The sequence below is a fragment of the Thamnophis sirtalis genome, unplaced genomic scaffold, assembly GCF_051295495.1.
Source record: "Thamnophis sirtalis isolate CommonGarterSnake01/CBP01778 unplaced genomic scaffold, rThaSir2_p1.2 scaffold_1, whole genome shotgun sequence".
In the NCBI taxonomy this organism is placed as follows: domain Eukaryota; kingdom Metazoa; phylum Chordata; class Lepidosauria; order Squamata; family Natricidae; genus Thamnophis; species Thamnophis sirtalis.
Window position 1 is genome coordinate 139,888,245 of NW_028261381.1, and position 20,065 is coordinate 139,908,309.

A 20,065-nucleotide genomic window follows, 5' to 3' on the forward strand; every position below is an offset into this window, starting at 1 on the left:
CATGTGCCAGAATAAATTAATGGATACAAATAAAAATTTTGTATTAATATTCACTGAAAGAAAATAAGCAATTCATTAACATCTAGCCCTTGTGGGGCAGTCCTTAATTGCTTTAGGGCTTGCTATTGCCACAACCTTCTACGGAGTGGTGGGCCATTCAATTAGTTCATCTTTGGAATCTGTTTCCAGAGGGCAGATGAGAAGTTTCCCAAGTTCACAAAATCATAGGTTCATAGGGCTGGATGGGAACTTACAAGTCTTTTAGTCCAGGGCAGATATCCTCAAACCACCCCAGTCAAGGCTATCCAAACTTTGTTTGAAATCGTCCAGTGATGCAGCACTCACAACTCCAAGAAGCAGTCTGCTTATTTTGGAAGGCAGCTTGAAACGATGATGGACAGTTTCTCTGAGACTCTAACCAGAGTCTCTGGTTGAAAAGATAGGCAGAAGCAGCTTTGGCTGAAATTGTTGCCCAATGGCTTCTGTCCTTGGGGGCTCATTGGTGTTCTAAGGAGCTCCAGGGAAATAAATAAATGGGGAGATTCCTAGAGCACTACTGGCATAAATCAAGGAGCAAACCTGATTGAACAGGCATGTACTATAGCAATACAAGCAGCAGAATGTTTAATATATCTATGCTCTTATTGTTTCCACTGAAAAGGCCACTTTTATAGACATCTAGAGGACAATGCCACATAATTCATTCAGAGCTTAATACAAGGCAAGCTGGTTTGGAGCAAAGTGGCTGAGGTCCTATATTGCAATGTTATTTGGGTTGGGTTAGATCTTGGGATCCCAAAGAAGTAGGCAAGCTACTCTCTTGTATCAGCTACTTGCTGTCTGAATATTTGTCCCTCCTTGTTGGTAAAAGGCCTTCAAAGAATGACAGGTAGCTGGGTTGGAGCAATGGTCAGTGCTTCTTTGAGAATGATGTGTTACCCTCTTCTTTCAGTCAATCCTGAAGTATTGGACAATTATTGATCTCTCTCCAAACATCCTTTTTTGAAGAACATGGTAGAAAAAGGTGTTAGGCTTCAGGTGCAAAGGGTATGGAGGAAATGTATTATCTGGATCATTTTAATTAGGTTCAAGGTTGGGTTCAGCATGGATTTAATCTTGTTTCAGGCATGGGTTCAACCTTGATTATGCTTTTGATGATCTATGGCAGGATTGGAGTAGACATAATGTGATCCTCCTTGAACTTCTGGTGGCTCTTCATAAAATTAATCATAGCACTCTGCTGAATTGTCTCCAAGGTTTAAGTGATCTTCGCCTTCTTGCAGAAATGGTTCCAGTGTGGTAGGGAAATTAAGCCCTAGGCCCTTTAACAGTTAACACAGGATTCAGGGCTGTTCCTTGTTCCTATACAATGTCTACAGTATGTGAAATTGCTGGGTTACACCATCTGTCAGCATGCTGATGATACCCAATTGTATATCTTGATCTCTGGTTGGATAAGGGACATAATTCTATTCAAGTCTCAGTGGAGAAGAACAGGTTGAGTCTCCATCCCAGAAAAGACAGTAGTCTGGGGTTTGAAGATTTGCCAATTCCAGAGAGAATCCATCATTAATTCTTAATGTGGTTGCACAGCCCATGGCAGAGTTAGTTCACAATTTGGAATCTCTTGGATTCACAGCTGCTGCTTGAGGAACAAGTGACTGCTATGGAAAGTTGGATGATTCCATCTTGTGTTTTGATTTTTTCCCAGAATGGCTAGAATTAGTCACTGTCACTTATGCCATGGTCACTTCTGAATTGATTACTATAATGCATCCCAGATGGGTTTGTCCTTGAAGACCACTCAGAAACTGTTTAAAATGTGGGAAAGTGTGCAATTATGACAGCATCTCAGTATGTCCATGTTACATGATTATTCATTAACTGTATTGGCTCCCAGTAGATTTATGGATGAAATTCAAGATGATGGTTACCATCTCTAAAGCCCGTTGTGGTATTAGTCATATTATTTGCAGAACTGCCTTTCTCCAAATGTTTCAGCCCTTCGGTGGGACTCTCAAAGCAGAACATCTGTTTTGCAGCCCCTGCCCTTTGGAACATACACCCCAATCCTGCTGGTATTCCATAATTGAAGATCTGAATATTCTCTTGAACAGGGTATCTCAAAGTTGGGGGAGTCCATCCATGTGATATTATACAACATGGCTACAGTTGTATAGATTGAGTTATTTTGTCAGATCCCATTACGTTGTTATGCTATAATTACTGCTATTATTATTGGGGAAGGGTTGTACTTTTATTTCTATTGGTTTCAATTCTATGTTCACTGCCTAGAGCACTGGTGTCAAACTCGCCACATCACATTGCCATCATGTGATATATTGTGACGTATTGCGAGCTGGGGTGAGTGTGGCCTAGACATGACACATCTGGCCCACGGGCCGCCACTTTGACACCCCTAGCCCAGTGTCACAATGTAAAAAAGGGTGGCTATATTAATAAATATAAAATTAATTTAAAAACATTGCAATTAAAGCAACATATTTAAAGGGCAATCAGTTCCCACCTTTATAATGAGTACTTATGATCTGTAACTAATTTTTATAATATGTTGTACATGTACTTTCTTTCATAAAACTAAACACAGTCTGTGTGATTTTCTTTTTTCTAAATGTATCCATAGTATATTGTCTAATAAACATGGAATCATAGAATAGAGGGCTCTCCCTACTTCATGCAGGAAACTAAAGTTTTATATTCCCAACATATCCCTGGAGGCTACAGCAAGTGCAGCAAAGTCTGCACTTTTGTATGCTTCCTAATGTAAACTAAGGTTGAACTGAGATATGCTTTTCTTTGTATCAATACACGAGCATCTTTAAGGAATCTCCCCCTTCTTTTTCTATAATAAAACTTTGTTTTTAAAATCTCCATTGGAGGGGGCTGTTCATGTATGTAATAAGATTGGTTCAACCACAGTGATACAAGTAAGACATGCTTGTGAGAGCATTCCTTTATCAACTTAGCAGTGCTTCTTATGCATTCTTCCCTTGTTTTCATGGGAAGTGAGACACCATCAAGGCTGGCACCAACATGGGCCCAATTGCAAGAGGAAGCCTGCTTTAAAACTTTTTAAAACACTTTTTAAAACTGTTATTTCAATATTCACAAGTTAACCCCACACTTATCTTTTCCTGTTGTTGATCTTTCTTTCTAAACCCAAATTAAGCATGTTCCCATTTTCCTAAGTTAAGGAAACAATCATTCCAGCAGCCTTAGCTTTTGGGAGCCATAATATTAACTGTGGGCCTTACATTCAGTGAAGAGTGACCAGTTGTATGCCTAAATGTATCAGAAAGATAGATATGCAGGTGGCTCTAACCATATTATGGCATTTGCTTATGCTGACTTCTCTAGAAACACAAAGAGTTCTGTGCCTTTAAATACTTTCCTCAGATTTTCATGGACAGAGAGCAACAGCTGTGACCACACAAGCTCCCTTAACCTCCTGTTTTGCAAAGCTCTTAAACCAGTAGGCCTGCTGCACTGGGAGCCCTCTTGGCCACAGGTGAGGAACTTAGCCATCTTCAATACTCAGTAGGCCAATCAAGCTGGCCCTGCATGAGGTAAGATGGATAGTCTCCCTGTGTGCCATGATCTCCCTCTGAAATTTCAGCAGATCAATGTCATTGTGGGTTTTAATTACCCCTTGGCTTCATCATTATTTCATGGGCTTTAATATGCCCTGCAGGACAAGGCCTCACAGAATACAGATAAACAACCACCAAGTACTATTTCCCCTTGGGAGTGATACAAACGCCATTGGAAAGGAATAGTTGCAATATACGAGTTGTTTTGTTAACAAGACTGACCTCAGCCTTTTTCTGTTACTTTTGTTGTCAACAACAAAGAATTAATTTGCTCTGTGGTATATTCAAACTGCCTGTTTTGCTCTGGACACTCCTGTTTCCTAGGGCATCCAAAACTCTCCTTCTAATATTGTAGGTAGTTTGTAGCAGACAAAGATTTTCTGCCTTGTATTGGCTTAGAGGTGGCACATACTGATGTGCTGATACTTTTTATTTTTCTTGTAGGGAACTGATTTGCCCATTAAACCTGAAATCCTCTTTACAGATTCTTTCCCTCTAAGAGGCTTTATTTGCAAAAGGGTCTTGTGTGAGTTTTGTCATCTTTCACTCTCCCATGTTCCTTCTATGGGATCTACCCAGAGGTGGGTTTCTACCGGTTCGGACCAGTTCAGCCAAACTGGTAGTAACTTGGCGGCCTGGTTTGCCAGAACTGGCAGCGACTCAGGCCTGCTAAGCCCCCAAACCAATTCTCCCAACAGTGCCATAGGTGCTGCCATCTTGTTTCTTTGCTTCTGCGCATGCGCAGAGCAATTTTAGTGCAGACATTGCACATAAAGCGTGCACGGACATGCGGTGCACCCCTGATAAAGCCGGCAGTAGCAGCTGTGGGAACACATCCCTGGATCTACCTAATGAAAAAAAGGTATTTAAGATATCGTTCGTGCCTTACTTGAGTGAGATATTTGTTCCGCATATATCAGTTACCAACACTGTGCAATCTACACAATTACATGTAGCCGGGATTTACCTCTCTTTAGAGTAAGCAGCAACCTTATTTCAATTCTGAGATATGATTGATTTCTCAATGAACAGGTATGAACTAGTAAGTGGAGAGAGAGAGGCAAGCATAAAAGTGAAAATTATCCAGACATTCGCAAGTGCAGATGCAAGCACTGGATGTGAAACCTTAAGGTAAAGGTTCCCCTTGCACATATGTGCTAGTCATTCCATACTCTAGGGGGCAGTGCTCATCTCCATTTCAAAGCCGAAGAGCCAGGCTGTCCAAATACGTCTCCATGGTCATGTGGCCAGCATGACTAAATGCCAAAGGCACACAGAATGCTGTTACTTTCCCACCAAAGGTGGTTCCTACGTTTCTACTGGCATTTTTATATGCTTTCAAACTGCTAGGTTGGTAGAAACTGGGACAAGTAATGGCAGCTCACTCCATTATTTGGCACTAGGGATTCGAACTGCCAAATTGCTGACCTTTCTGATCAATAAGCTCAGCGTCTTAGCCACTGAGCCACCGCTTCCCTTGTGGAACCTTACTACTGACCAAATTTGCAATTATTGGCTTATCACTCGTTTTAAGAGAAGCTTTATGCAAGGGTTCTTCTTTACACATGTCCCAAAAAATGTATTTGAAAAAGAAGCCACTAAACACTTTCCATCATTCAATCAAGCTGTGAAATAGAAGGAAAAAAATGGAAGGAGGGTTATTTCATCTCTTCTGCCCTTGATCAGTTCCATTGTCTCTCCCAAGAGTCAATTAGCCAATAGGTATTCCATCAGCTACCTGAACTATTTCCATCTCACATGACAAGTGTTTTCCCACTGCTTTTCCCTTGTGTATTTCAACTTTAGATGGTAAGGTCATGGGTGGGGAATGTTTTAAATAGATAACTAAATCGAAACTGAATCCCTGAAAAATGGAAACTAAGAGTGTGGGTGGAATCCTTGTTTGGGATCTGGGGAGCTTGCCTTTTCTGAATAGGGTTGCATTGAGAAACAGGAATGTGATTTCAGGTAGCTCATTGAAACACATCCAAGTGTGTTCCTTTAATAATTACTTGTTCCTGTAGTAATGCAGGGAATTCTGCAATGCACACTGTAGGTCATCCATAAATATAGTGTAGGTGAGACAGTACCATAAAATGTAGCAGTTGAGTGAGAGACTAGGCTGCCCTCATGTTATACCTTTCTGACATTCCCTCTGCAGCTGCAATTACCTGCCAAGCCAGGTTCAACAATTTGTTTTGGGATACACAAGGCTTTAAACAACTCAGGACCAGGATATCTGTCAGAATGCATTTGGCATGCTTAGGGATCTAGTGTGTCATGGATAGTTCTCCACATACCAAGAGCCACCAAATTGCCATCTGAAGCTACATGTGGACAGGTCTTCTTTTCACTGATAACAACACTCTGGAATGTTTTTTCCCCTGTAATTTGAGTGGTACCTACTATCTTCTAGAAGAGTATCTTCCCACAGGCCTTTTCCAGATAAAAAAGGTGGGGTGTTTTTAACCTCCTATATTTTAATGAATATGCTTTATCTCATATGGTTTAGGTCAGTGATGGCAAACCTCTGGAATGCATGTCAGAAGCGGCACACAGAGCCCTCTCTTTGAGCAGGCATGCCATTGCCAGTTGCTTTTCTGGTTTTTGGCATGTGCATGCACAGTGACCAGCTGGTCTATATGTGCACCGGAGTCAGTGGTGGGTTTCAAAATTTTTTAGAGCCTCTTCTGTAGGTGCAGCCTGTTTTGTGGGAGTGGCTTGGCAGTCATGTGACTGGGCGGGCGTGGCCAACTTGTAAAATGTGGTGAAACTCACTTAACAACGCTCTTCCTTAGCAACCAAAATGTTGGCTCGGATACTCTGGCATTTGAAGCACGCACGTCTTAAAGCTGTCAAGGTACAAAACCCTTGCACCTCTAACCCTTTAGAAAAAAAAAAGAACCCCAGCGTTGTTCAAACTTGACAGCTTTAAGACTTGTGGACTTCAACTCCCAGAATTCCTCCTCCAGTCATGTTGGCTCAGGAACTCTGGCATTGAAGTGTACAAGTCTTAAAGCTGTCAAGTTACAAGACACTGGCACCCCTAACCCTTTAGAAAATAAACCCCAGGGGTGTTCAAACTTGACAGCTTTAAGTCTTTAAGGTATAAATAGGACTCTTAGAAGCAGGCAGGGTGATTGATGAGCCAGCCAATCAGTGAATGGCGGATGGGGAAAGCGTGATGCAGACAGGCGGGGAGCGAGAGCTGGAACTGGTTCTAAACGGCACGGTAGATTTGTGGAACCTCTTCTATAGAAGAGGCTAGAACTGGCAGGAACCCACCTCTGACCGGAGTGCTGGAAACCCTAAGACCAGCTGGCCAGCACACACATGTATACACTGGCCACCTGGTCTTTGGTGTGTGAAGATCACTTGGCCAGTGTGCATGCATGTGCCGGAAACCTGAAGACCAGGTGGCTGGTGTGCATGCACTTGCGTTCTGGTTTGGGCACTCAGTGCCGAAAAGGTTTGCCATCACTGGTTTAGTTACTTTCTTATGTATGTTATTAATATTTATATTTACAATCTTTTTGTATCAACTACAGGATTAAGATAATAATTTGTGACAGATATATAGTGTTAGAAGAATTTACATAACATTCACACTCTAGTCCATTAATGGGAGCTCGATATTATCATATTTTAAATGACATTTACATATTTCAGTAAATTTTAAATAATATTTCTGTGTTTTACTCAATGTTCATTTCAGAAATCAAAGCTGAGACTGAGGGTCTTTCCATACTATGTCTTGAGTTGGGAGAGATTATAAGACCCATAAGAACTCTGAATACTTCCACCATCCTTTTTTCAAGAATGCCAATTTCTTTCTCTGACCTTGTCTCTGTGCTTGTCATGCTCCTGAATTCTTTCCTGGAAATAGTCCTTATGTTGATCTTCATTATGAAGAACATCTCAGTGTCTCCTACTGCTTTCAAATGACCGATTGGGTGACCTACCAGTGTCAGCAGTGTCGTTTTCTGGAGAAATTGCTGTTGCTGCCAGTTCCCCTGCCGTAAAACTTGGCTTCAATGCCATGAAGGCAATTCTTAAATGAAGAGATAAGGGCCCAACACTGTTTATGATTTGCTGCATGTGACTAAATAAGCACAGCAACATCTGTAAGCAGGGTCTCAACTGCATCGCTGTAATTCCAGATATAGCCTTGGATATAGCATTAGTGGAAATTGCTTGATTCCTGTTCAGGATATCAAATTCTGCTTCAGCAACAGGAGGAGATAATGGTCCCAAATCTCACCTGTTGTGATTAAATGAAGCAGAAGTCTTGCTGTAAGCATCAGGTGGAGGCCCATGCCAACATTTGGAAGCGGGGGAAAGCTGGATTGAGATGCAGGACAGTGGCACTGCCCTTGGAGGTGGCATAGCTGAATGGAGAGGGGAACAGAGGTGGGTTGCTCTCAGTTTGGCCCGGTTCAGCTGAACTGGTAGTGGAATTCAGGCCTTGGTTGCAAAACTGACAGTGACCCAGGCCTGCCACGCCCCCAAACCGCTTCCCTTGCCACCACCATTTTGGTTTTTAGTGACTGCACATGCACAGTTCACTTGTAGTAAAACCAGCAGCAACCCAGCCCTGGAGGGAAAGTAGAAATGGAAAAGGCATGAATGGTAGAGGAGGTGTTATGGCTGAAAGAGGCAGCCCCATGAGAGGAAGTGCAGGGGGAGGAGGTTGAAGAAAGCTAAAACAGGCTTCTCAATGGGTAGTGGTTGGCTAGCATTCTCTTTGGGATTCAGTCAGTCATCAACAGAGAATGAAGAACATCTTGCCATCTTTAGGGGGCAAACAATTTTGGGATTGTGCCTCGAATTGTGATCAGCAAAGGCCAACTTTGATGGTTAGCCAATTTCATATTTATCCACATTCGGAATCTTCCCTGGTAGCAGCTCTGAAAATGTATGGACTAAGTTCTCAGAAGCAACAGCCATTTCTGCCTATCCTTTAGACTGGCTACTGGCTCTATTCTCAGCAAATTTCAGCTCCACAACTTCATAAACATACTCTGGTCAATTGCTAACCAGTTGTCCTCCAAACAAAGCTGCCAGTAAAAACCATAGCCCTTTTATTTCATAGTCCATTATAAGTATACAAAATAGCAGTCAATTTGCTGTTTGATTTAGGAGACAGTTCTTGGCAGCTTTCAACTGGTGGCTCAGAGCTGCTAGTGCAACTTTCACAAGGTTGTGAGCTCTCAGCTAGCACATCATCATATAGATCCATCTGGTCAGCATTACTAAACTCAGAGTTCTGGTTAAACTCCTTGTCATTGTATATATTCATGAGATTTAGATATTCTTCTGAGGTAGTTTCTGGAGCACCATAGAGACAATGGGAAAAAAGACTCTCCTTCTCCCCCGCCCTGCTCCCTCTCCCACTACCACTCTCTCTTCCACCCACCCCCCACAGTAAGACCCCCCCCCCTTTCCTTACTGTTGAAATATTGTCCACCTATCCTTGAGCTGTAGGAAAGAATGCTGACATGAAATTTCCATTATGGATTCCTTACCTACCTTTCAGTTCTCAGCTACCTGACTTTCCTCCTATATAACAGGAGTCAAAATTCTTAAGATTGTTCTAGGTAGAGTCAGGAAAAGCAGGGAATGCTATATTAACACTTCTAGAGTTAAAGATGATTTAAATCTATCTGACTCATGGTCTGGGGTTTAAAGAAAGGAATGGAAAGTTGACCCCCAGCAGAAAAAAAAGGCACCCCTATAAAGTTGGATACAAGTGGGAAAAGGTTCTGAGAGATAATGGCTTGCCTATAGTTTTCTTCATCATTAGGCAAAATGCACCCCTCTTCCCATTCTACAAAGCATTTCTTCCAATTCTTCAAAGCAATGGTGAGGGCTCCGTAGCAATTGAGGAAGGGTTTGTCAAACAGTTTATAGACTTGTTATTCATTCTTGGCAAGTCAACATTGGCCTCTGAGTTATTCAAACACATTTCAATAATAGAACAATGACAAAGCTGTTTTCTTCCCATTATTATTGTTTTTGTTGCTGTGATGATGATGACATATAAACCAAGAGAAACTCAAGAGAACTCTGTGATTACAAATCATTCCATCGTTATGTGGGAAAATCTATTTTGCTCTTGTTTATTGTTACTATGGTTTGTTTTCATTCATTGATTAAGAAAGTTTCTGACCGTTGTACTTGTATTTAGATTTCATTATTTTAATTTTAGTTTGTTTATGATGAATGGGTTGATTCTACTGCTGATATTTTAATGAAGAGTTGTAAACTACTGTGAGTTCTTGGCAAATTGGAGATATAATAAATATATAAATAGACAAATAGACCAGCAGTACTAAAATTGCAGCCTCCCTAATGTTCACTATTTTTAATAAGCTGTTAGAATATTTTTTTCTTCAAAATGATGCTTTTTCTGAGATATTCTTGGTGGGGAAGAAGGTGTGAAAAATATAATGTACTTCTATTATCAATAGTAAGCATCTTCTAAATATCTTCAATATATGTGGGTGTTTTCTTCAATTTATTTATAGTTTTGTGAGATATCCTCCCAAAATTAAAATAAGGTTCATAATTCCTTTTCACTCCTTATCTTTACTATGCATATCCTCATATAAGGACCTAGAATCAAATCCATATTTACAACTATTTAGAATAAAATCATATTTACCGTAAGTTTCTCAGAACTAATTTGAAATTACAAAAGTCCTGATTTAATCTCACATATTTCATTCCAGTTGTATACCTGAATTCATTTTGGAATTCAGTAGAATTCCTAAAGGGGCTTATTTACATAACAAACATTTGTGAACTGTGATCAATAACATGGTGGCATAAAACACCAAGATTACAATTCGTATAAATGCAGATTATGCATTTCAAATTATTCTTTACTATTTTGGTATTGCTGCCGTGTCTTGAGTGATCCACATATAATTTTTTTAAAAGTAAGTACCAATTCCATGGAGACAGCAACCTTGCTACCTGCTTATCAGAAGTGATGTGTGAATTATTTGGCTCTCAAGAGGTTGTTACATCTTTGTTCTCTTTGACCTATTATTCTCATTTTGAACATGTAGACATGACTTCATAGATTGAAATGACTTCAGGGGTTGCTAACTGAGAAAAATTAATTATGTACAATAGTAACCGCCTCTGCAATTGTATCTCTGCTTACTTGAGAATATCTGTCACTTGATCTAAAGGAATCTTTCCCCAAAACAATATGAAAGGCATTGGGCAAAAATTGCCAGCTTAGAAACCTGGATATGTTGTCACTGTTTATTACAAAGTATTGGTAGTGCTGATCTGTATTTATTGTCTTTAACTATCTTTCTTTATTTTAAATATCATTACAATAGTATTTAAAGTACCATATATTGGAAGTATTTTATTGCTTTTTAAAAAACATTATTTAACTTCTTCAAGCAATGGTGTGTGTGTGTCAGAGGTGGTATTCAGCAGGTTCTGACCAGTTCTGGAAAATCAGTAGTGGAAATTTTGAGTAGTTCAGAGAACTGGTAAATACCACCTCTGACTGGCCCTGCCCCCATCTATTCTCTGCCTCCCAAGTCCCAGCTGATTGGGAGGAAGTGGGAATTTTGGAGTAACCTTCCCCTGGAGTAGGATGAAAATAGAGATTTTACAGTATTCTTCCCCTCTCATGCCCACCAAGCCACGCCCACCAAATCACACCATGCTCACCAAGCCACGCCCACAGAACCCGTAGTAAAATATTTTGAATCCCACCACTGCTGTGTGTGAGGGAGTCACTCTGACGAATGTTCTTACCACAAATCTAATCATTGTAGAGACTTCCAGTTTTTACAGGAGCACCTAATTTGGATTAGACACACATCTGGCCATGAATATGCATTCTTTGCAACCATGTTCATGAATAAAGTGAACAAAGCCTTCAAGAGGTCTGATGAAGCATTAATGCATCTGCATCCTGAAGGTTCAATGCAGTTATTTGAAGGATTTCCTTTGCTCTGTTTAACTTTCTTGCATCCACATTCCACAGACAATATTTGGGTCACTAAAGTACAAAAATGAATTATTGTGTATACAGGTAGCACGCTGCTTACAACCACAATTAACCCCCAAAATTATGTTGCTAAGTGAGACATTTGTTAAGTGAGATTTTCCCCACTTTCTGTCCTTTCTTGCCATAGTTGTTAAGTGAATCAGTCCAGTTGTTAAATTAATAACACAGTTAAGTGTTATTGTTAAGAGAATCTGGCTTCCCCATTTACTTTGCTTGTTAGAAGGTTGCAAAAGGTGACCACATGACTCTGGGATGTTGCAAAGTGTCAAGTGTCTGAATTTTGATTACGGGGATGTGGCAATGGCCATAAGTGTGAAAAATGTTCACGTCACTTTTTTTTAGTGTCGTTATAACTTTGGTCACTGAATGAACATTTGTAAGTTCAGGACTATCTGTACCTATAAATAAGTCCATCTGCAGAAAAGCTGACTTAAAACGTTTAACCAAAATATCCTGTAAAACGAGAAATTAATCCTTTGTAATGGTATGTGAGAAAAACCTTGGGAGACGGTGGAAGAAACACTGGCAAAGGAATGCTCAGATAAGAGAGTGCATTGCCCATAGCTGAATAGTGAGTGGAGCAAGAGACTCAGAGGTACCTCCCTAGTTTTGAGCGAGACAAGAGGAGAATTATGCTTTCAGATTTGCAAGATAATGTTAATAGTTTTACAATAAAGTAGACTTAGCTTATTTGGTTAGGTTTTCTTTCTGTTCTACTGGGAAAGGCTGACACCCTTACATTTTTTAATATGTTTTAATTTTCCCAGTTGGCTTATCTATGGATGGGACATTTTTCATACTTTTTTTAAAAAAATGTGAAAGTCCACTTGTAATTCTTGACATTTTGTTGTTAAGCAACGTGGTTGTTAAGTGAGTCAATCTGATTTTATTATCTTTTTCACTTTGGTCCTTCAGCAACTCAGTGCAGTTGTTAAGTGAATCACATAGTTGTTGAGTGAATCTGGCTTCCCTCATTGACTTTCCTTGTCAGAAGCCAGTTGGGAAGTCTCAAATGGGAATCACATGACCCCAAGGACATTGCATCCATCTTAAATACATATTGGTTGCCAAGTACTCAAAATTTGATCATGTGTTGCTGTACCAGTTGTAAAAACCGGTAATATGTCACTTATTTTTTAATAACTTCAATTGCTAAACGAATGTAAATCAAGGACTACCTGTATGAGATATATGCTTAGTTTTTAAAAGCTGAGAGAAAGAAAACTGCTATTTATAAGGCCATCTGTGAATAAGACAAACTCAATTTGGGGAAATATTTTGAAATCAATAATGCTTGGCTTACGTAGCAACAGAGGTGGGTTGCTCCCAGTTCAGCCCAGATTGGGTGAACTGGTAGGGGCAGCAGCAGGAGGCTCTGCCCACCTGCCTGGATGCTTCTGTGCATGCGCAGAAGCATCGTGCATGCACTAGTGAACTAATAGTAAAAAAAAATGGAAACCCTCCACTGTCTATCAATATATAGAGTATGTTACAAATAGCTTTAAAGCAGCTTTTCACCATTTCATTCACATTTAAAGGTGATAGTCCTCATGGCTATTTCAGAACCTAGGAAGAATGGAAATGAAAACAATTTTTAAAACCTTAGAACAAAGAAAGCATATGAGTTCTGCTGAAAAGTCAGAGGGATTTTAACAAGGGGATTAACAATGTTTTTTTTTAATGAAAATCTAAAAATACTTATCCTAACTGTAGTAAATGTATTATATTTATTTCCTACTGCAAATTCCCAATTCTCCAAATCACAGGTCTAATGGAAGGGCACAATAATACAAAAAAAAATAGCCAATACAATTATGCAAGCAAAATTATGATTTACATTAGCTTATAACAATAATGAGTTTAGAGTCCAATAGTAAATTATTCTAAAGGCCTATAAAAAGAGTTCACGCTATTAAATACATGATTAAATATTCAGTGGTCTAGAGCCAGTTTGGTGTAGAGGATAAATGAGAAACCTGGAGACCATAGGACCTAGCCTCATCGTAGGGACAAAGCCAGCTGGGTCATCTTGGGCCACTCACTCTCTCTCTCTCTGCCTTAGGAAGCAGGCAATGGCAAACCACTTATGAAACTTATGAAACCTTGCCAAAAAAAAAAAAACAACCTGTGGGGGCTTGTCCAGCAGTTTCCAGGAATTAATACTGACTTGAAGGTGTGTGTGTGTGTGCGCACGCACACAGATACACAAACACAATAGATGATTTACCATGCAAGAGAATTAGTACATACTGTAAGAAGTACTGATACAATGTTAAGACTTCCCAGATGCTGGTCTCTTTTCTATTAAAATGCTTTTGGAGGTGCATGCTTGAGGAATTTGTTCTTTGTGAACCTGATGAGGATTAATCTGTGAAAAGATTTAAAAGTTACCCCCGGGGATGTGGACAAGGCCATGAGAGCTGTAAGTTCCTCCACCTGTGTTCTGGATCCGTGTCCCTCATGGCTGGTTACTAACTGCAGTGAGGTGACACGAGGCTGGATCCAGGCGGTTGTAACCGCCTCCCTTCGGGAGGGGAACTTCCCCGCCGCACTGAAAGCGGCGGTGGTGAGACCCCTCCTGAAGAAACCATCCTTGGATCCAGCTGTTCTTAATAGCTATCGTCCGGTCTCCAACCTTCCCTTCTTGGGGAAGGTTGTTGAGAAGGTGGTGGCCTTCCAGCTCCAACGGTCCTTGGAGGAAGCAAACTATCTAGACCCCTTCCAGTCAGGCTTCAGACCCGGTTACAGCACAGAAACCGCTTTGGTCGCATTGATGGATGATCTTTGGAGAGCCAGAGATGAAGGACACTCCTCCATCCTGGTCCTCCTTGACCTCTCAGCGGCTTTCGATACCATCGACCATGGTATCCTTCTGCGACGACTGCGGGGGGTGGGAGTGGGAGGCACCGTGCTACGGTGGTTCTCCTCCTACCTCTCGGACAGGTCGCAGTCGGTGTTAGTGGGGGGGCAGAGATCGTCCCCTAGGCCCCTAAATTATGGGGTGCCGCAGGGCTCGGTCTTATCCCCCCTACTATTTAACATCTACATGAAACCGCTGGGAGAGATCATCCGCAGGCACGGGATTAGATACCATCAATATGCGGACGATACTCAATTGTATCTGTCCGCCCCGTGCCAAATCAATGAAGCGGTTGATGTGATGAGCCGGGGCCTTGAGGCCGTCATGGACTGGATGAGGGTTAACAAGCTTGTGCTCAACCCAGAAAAGACCGAGTGGCTGTTGTGTTTTCCTCGCAAAGATTTGGCCAATATTCCAACACTCAGGCTGGGGGGTCAAATTTTACACCCCTCAGAGAGGGTTCGCAACTTGGGAGTCCTCCTGGATCCACAGCTGTCATTCGACCATCATTTAACGGCTGTGACCAGGGGGGCATTCGCCCAGGTACGCCTGGTGCGCCAGTTGCGACCCTACCTGAATCGGGAGGCTCTCACAACAGTCACTCGGGCCCTTGTGACCTCTAGGCTGGAATACTGCAATGTGCTCTACATGGGGCTGCCCTTGAGGAGCATCCGGCGACTTCAGCTAGTGCAGAACGCAGCCGCGCGAGTGATTGCGGGTGCACCTCGATTCACCCGCATAACACCTATCCTCGGCGAGCTGCGCTGGCTACCTGTCGATCTCCGGATGCGCTTCAAGGTGCTATTAATCACCCATAAAGCCCTACATGGCAGTGGATCTGGATACTTGAGAGACCGCCTTCTGCCAATTACTTCCCTGCGACCTATAAGATCCCATAGATTAGGCCTCCTCCGCATTCCATCGGCCAGCCAGTGTCGGCTGGCAACTACAAGGAGGAGGGCCTTCTCAGCAGTAGCCCCGACCCTTTGGAACGAGCTCCCCGTGGAGATTCGTACCCTCTCCACCGTCCAAGCCTTCCGCATAGCCTTGAAGAACTGGCTCGCCCGTCAGGCCTGGGGATAAGGATCGTTACCCCGCCCGAATGATGAATGTATGTTGTCTATTATTTTATTATATGTTGTTATCTTAATGTTGTATCCCCCCTTTTCCTGGTTTTGTGTGAGCCGCCCTGAGTCCCCTCAGGGAAAAGGGCGGCCTACAAATGCTAATAAACCTATAAACCTATAAACCTATAAACCTATAAATGGATAAATTCAGTTTGAAGGAGATTCAATTCAACTGAATTTTATAAAATCAAATCTTTCGAGAAAGGAAATCATCACATCAAATGAAATGCATTTAAATTGCTTTAGAGATCCAGAAGTGATCCAAAAATTGAATGTTTGCTGTGCAGAATCTCCAACACTGTTGCACCTATCCTTCTGTTTATGGACAAAACTAAATTGGTGGTGGGATTGAATGGTGTTATGGATTCGTTGATATTTTCATTAGTAGCCAAGCCAATAAATTTTATCACTTCTGCAAACTTTGCTTTTCATGCTGCTTAAAAATGCCAGTGTAACTGGGTTAAGATGGGAAGCTCTGGAAATTAAATGCATGAAATTAAACAAACAAAGAAAATTGAAATCAGCTACTATTCCAAAGTCTTTTTCATAGCATAGCATCTTTCCTCTAAAGAAGGGGTGTCAAACTTGCTGCTCGCGGGCTGGATGCATCATGCGCTTGCCATGCCCATGCCCAATTTAGCGAAGAGGGAAAAAGTTATGATGTCATGTGATGATGCCATGACAACATCAGTTTGACACCCCTGATCTAGAGACTATAGATCTGATTTGTATCACCTGTGTGAAGAAATATGCATTCCAGTTTGCTGCTTTCATTCTGATATTCTTCACTTATTTATCTAACATATCATCTTTATTTTGGGTTTTATTTCTGGCTTCTAGGGTATCCATTTCCTCACCCAATTTTTATACAGATTCTAAGTACTAAAATTAAACTGGTTCTCTGCATTTTCACTAAAAATGACTATATTAACCCAATGGAGAACAATTTATTATATAGTTCATGACTCACCATACACATAAAATCACATCCTTTTAAACAAATGAGTTGTAATTAGACTAATTTTATACATGAAGCCTCTGTGTTTTCACTTATAGCAGTCATACACAACAAAGTGTTTCCTGTAAAGACTGAACCTTAAGAAAAACCTTTTAAAAAGTTATACTACCACATGGTTTGTTTTAAAAATATATTTAACTACTATTAAAGAACAATCATTGTGTATATTTATTTCTTCTGAGTGGGAAGCAGAAACTGTCAGTATTTCATGTTCTTCCTACAAGTGTAACAAAGGTACAGACAACTGCAGTAATAACATAACAAAACAGAGCATTTGCCTTTCATGCTATCTTCTCCAATTAAACCACTAACGGTGGACACCTTCTTTGCTGGCATCTATGAACACTTCATTTGAATTCTTCTCCCTCCCCAGCCCAATCTGAGTTGACAATGCAAATTATCTTAATATCAATAATGTGTTTTGCAGGATGAGAAAATAGCAGCTGGGCTTCTGCTATTCCAGGTGGGTGGTACAGGTATAGTCCTCGACTTGCAACCACAATTGAGCCCAAAATTTATGTTGCTAAGTGAGATAATTGTTACGTGAGTTTTGTCCCATTTTTACAACTTGTCACATTTGTTAAGTGAATCACTGCAATTGTTAAATTAGTAACTTGATTGTTAAGTGAATCTGGCTTCCCCATTGATTTTGCTTGTCAGAAGGTTGCAACAGGTGATCACATGACCCCAGGATACTGCAACCATCACAAATATGAGTCAGATGCCAAGCAGCTGAATTTTGATCATATGACCACGGCATGCTGCATGGCCATAAGTGTGAAATATGGTCATAAGTCACTTTTTCAATGCGGTTGTAACTTCGAATGGTTACTAAACAAACTGTTGTAAATTGAGAACTACCTGTATATAAATGTGATGAAGGAATGAAGGAATCTATCAATGCATGTGCTTGAGGGTTACTTCTTGAACTAACCAAAACTTTCTGTCAAAAGAGGAAAGCAAAGCTATACTTTCGCCTGGCTTTGCAACACTGATGTCTTCAAACACTATTAATTGGAACATGAATGAATTCAGCATTACAGTTTAGAATGGTTGGTGCGTTCCCCATTTTATCTTGGTCTTGTTTTTTGAGCTCATTATCTGCCCTTAGAGTAAGCACCCTCTGTCTTCTAATGAGGAGCCTAGAAAGGCCAGGTTGAGACATCTCAACATCTAATTTATTAATATAGGGTAAGATGACTTAATTGTGGTGCTCTCTATTGTAGAACAATCTATCTCCTGATAGCATGCTTCTTGGCCAGGCCATCTGACCTATGGAGCACAGGCCTCTGCTGTTGTTGCTTCAGAGTATGCCTCTTCTTGGGGTTAGATGGGTGAACTTCAGAGTCTGAGAGGCTGTCAGTGGGTGCAGGCAGGGTGTCTTGGATGTTAGAGGATCAGCTTCATCCAAAGTTGAGTAATTCTGCTGGACTCACCTCCAACAGAACCAGAGGTGGGTTCCTACCAGTTTGCATCTATTCGGTAGAACCGGTTTGTCAAATCTACCGAACCGGTTAGAAGAGGTTCCATCAGTGGACCCGGAAAGCAGGCCACACCTACAGAAGAGGCTCCAAATTTTTTTGAAACCCACCACTGGTCCTTGGATATGATTATTCTACACTATCATGCTCATATTTATAAAACTTAGTGCCTCTGTGAAAGGTAAGGATGACTACTGCGTTTGTGGTGCAATCAGAACATTTCGTGTGTTGAAGTTGTTTTAACACAAACCAAAGATGCCTTTTAAAAAGCAAGTTTACATCATATTCTTTTGCATGCCAGTGCTGTGTGTAAGTAATTTAAGGTGGTTGTGACAAGTGTCGTCGACATCTTCATATCCGGTCACATGGGCGGCAAGCCACTCCCATCCAGTCACATGGGCAGCAAGCCACTCCCACAAAGGAGGCCACACCCACAGAGTAGGTTCGAACAATTTTTGAAACCCACCACTGAACAGAACTATTATCCCTAGATGTTCCTTGCTCAATTTACTCCTCCTCCTCTTCATCAGAAGACCAGTCCAGCAGGTCCTAACAGTCTGCTGTCCACTCGTAGTTTGAACAGGAGGTTATCTACAGTTTATTCTTTTGTCTTCCTGTCATCTTTTTGCTTGGTTTAACTAGTTTTCAGTGAAACAGAAATTCAGATATTTCTGGAGATTTTTGGGAAAAAAATCCATGAAACCATTTAGTGAAAACAAAGCCTGGAAAGAGAAACTACGTATTTTAAGAATGCACTTATTCTATTGTCAAGTAATATCTGGCTGCTGGTGGTATTTTAAAGAGATACCATCTGAATTTTTTGTTGCTCTGGAGAGTTGGGATGAGAAATAATGAAGCCTGAAGACTCTATTCCTCCTCTAATGATACATTACAGGTAGTCCTTGACTTACAAACACAACTGAGTCCACAATTTATGTGGCTAAGTTGGACAGTTGTTAAGTAAGTTTTGCCCCATTTTATGATTTGCTTTGCCATCATTGTGAAGTGAGCCGAGGTGGTGCAGTGGTTAGGGTGCAGTACTGCAGCCACTTCAGCTGACTGTTATCTGCAGTTCAGCGGTTCTAATCTCACCGGCTCAAGGTTGACTCAGCCTTCCATCCTTCCGAGGTGGGTAAAATGAGGACCCAGACTGTGGGGGCAATATGCTGACTCTGTAAACCGCTTAGAGAGGGCTGAAAGCCCTATGAAGCGGTAATAAGTCTAACTGCTATTGCTATTGCTAATTATTAACTTAATAACACAATTGTAAAGTGAAACTGGCTTCCCCATTGACTTTGCTTGTCGGAAGATTGTCAATGGGGACCACTTGACCCTGGGACATTGCAACAGTCATGACCTAGTTGCCAAATGTTTGAATTTTGATCATGCAACTGTAGAGATGCCGTAAATGTGAAAAATTGTCATAAGTCACTCTTTTTAGTGCTGTTGTAATTTGAACAGTCACTAAATGAATGGTTATAAGTAGAGGACTACCTGTACATTGGCTTCTCTGAACCTGGGATACCAATTTTTGATTTGCAGTTACAGCCATCTCTGTTTTTCCATTTTGATCCTGAAAATCTGTAGCCATGTTATCAGCCCCCTTTTTAATTATACCGTATTCTTTACATCTGTCCTGCTAAATAACTCTAATTGAAATAGCACCGGCGTGAATTTTTGTAATGTTCCCCCCAAGACATCCCGAAAGTGACTCACACGAGAAAACAGACTGAAGTCACAGCTGGAAGCACGTCAAGGATCATTTCCATTTTTACATGATTAATTTGAATTTAATATCTTAAATCAAAACCTGATTAATTTAAATAAAATTTTGATGGTGCCCTGCTTCTAATATACATTGCAGTAATTAGATTGGGCTTAATGTGATGATTTTTTTACATAATTAAAAAAAAGAGCAAGTCGTGTG

At 41.0% G+C, this 20,065-nt stretch overlaps 1 pseudogene; it reads right to left on the reverse strand.

Annotated features, from left to right (window-relative positions):
- Window positions 1-7,424: 7,424 nt before the first annotated feature.
- On the reverse strand, window positions 7,425-19,729 carry LOC148049756 (cleavage and polyadenylation specificity factor subunit 7 pseudogene; annotated as a pseudogene).
- Window positions 19,730-20,065: the final 336 nt, after the last annotated feature.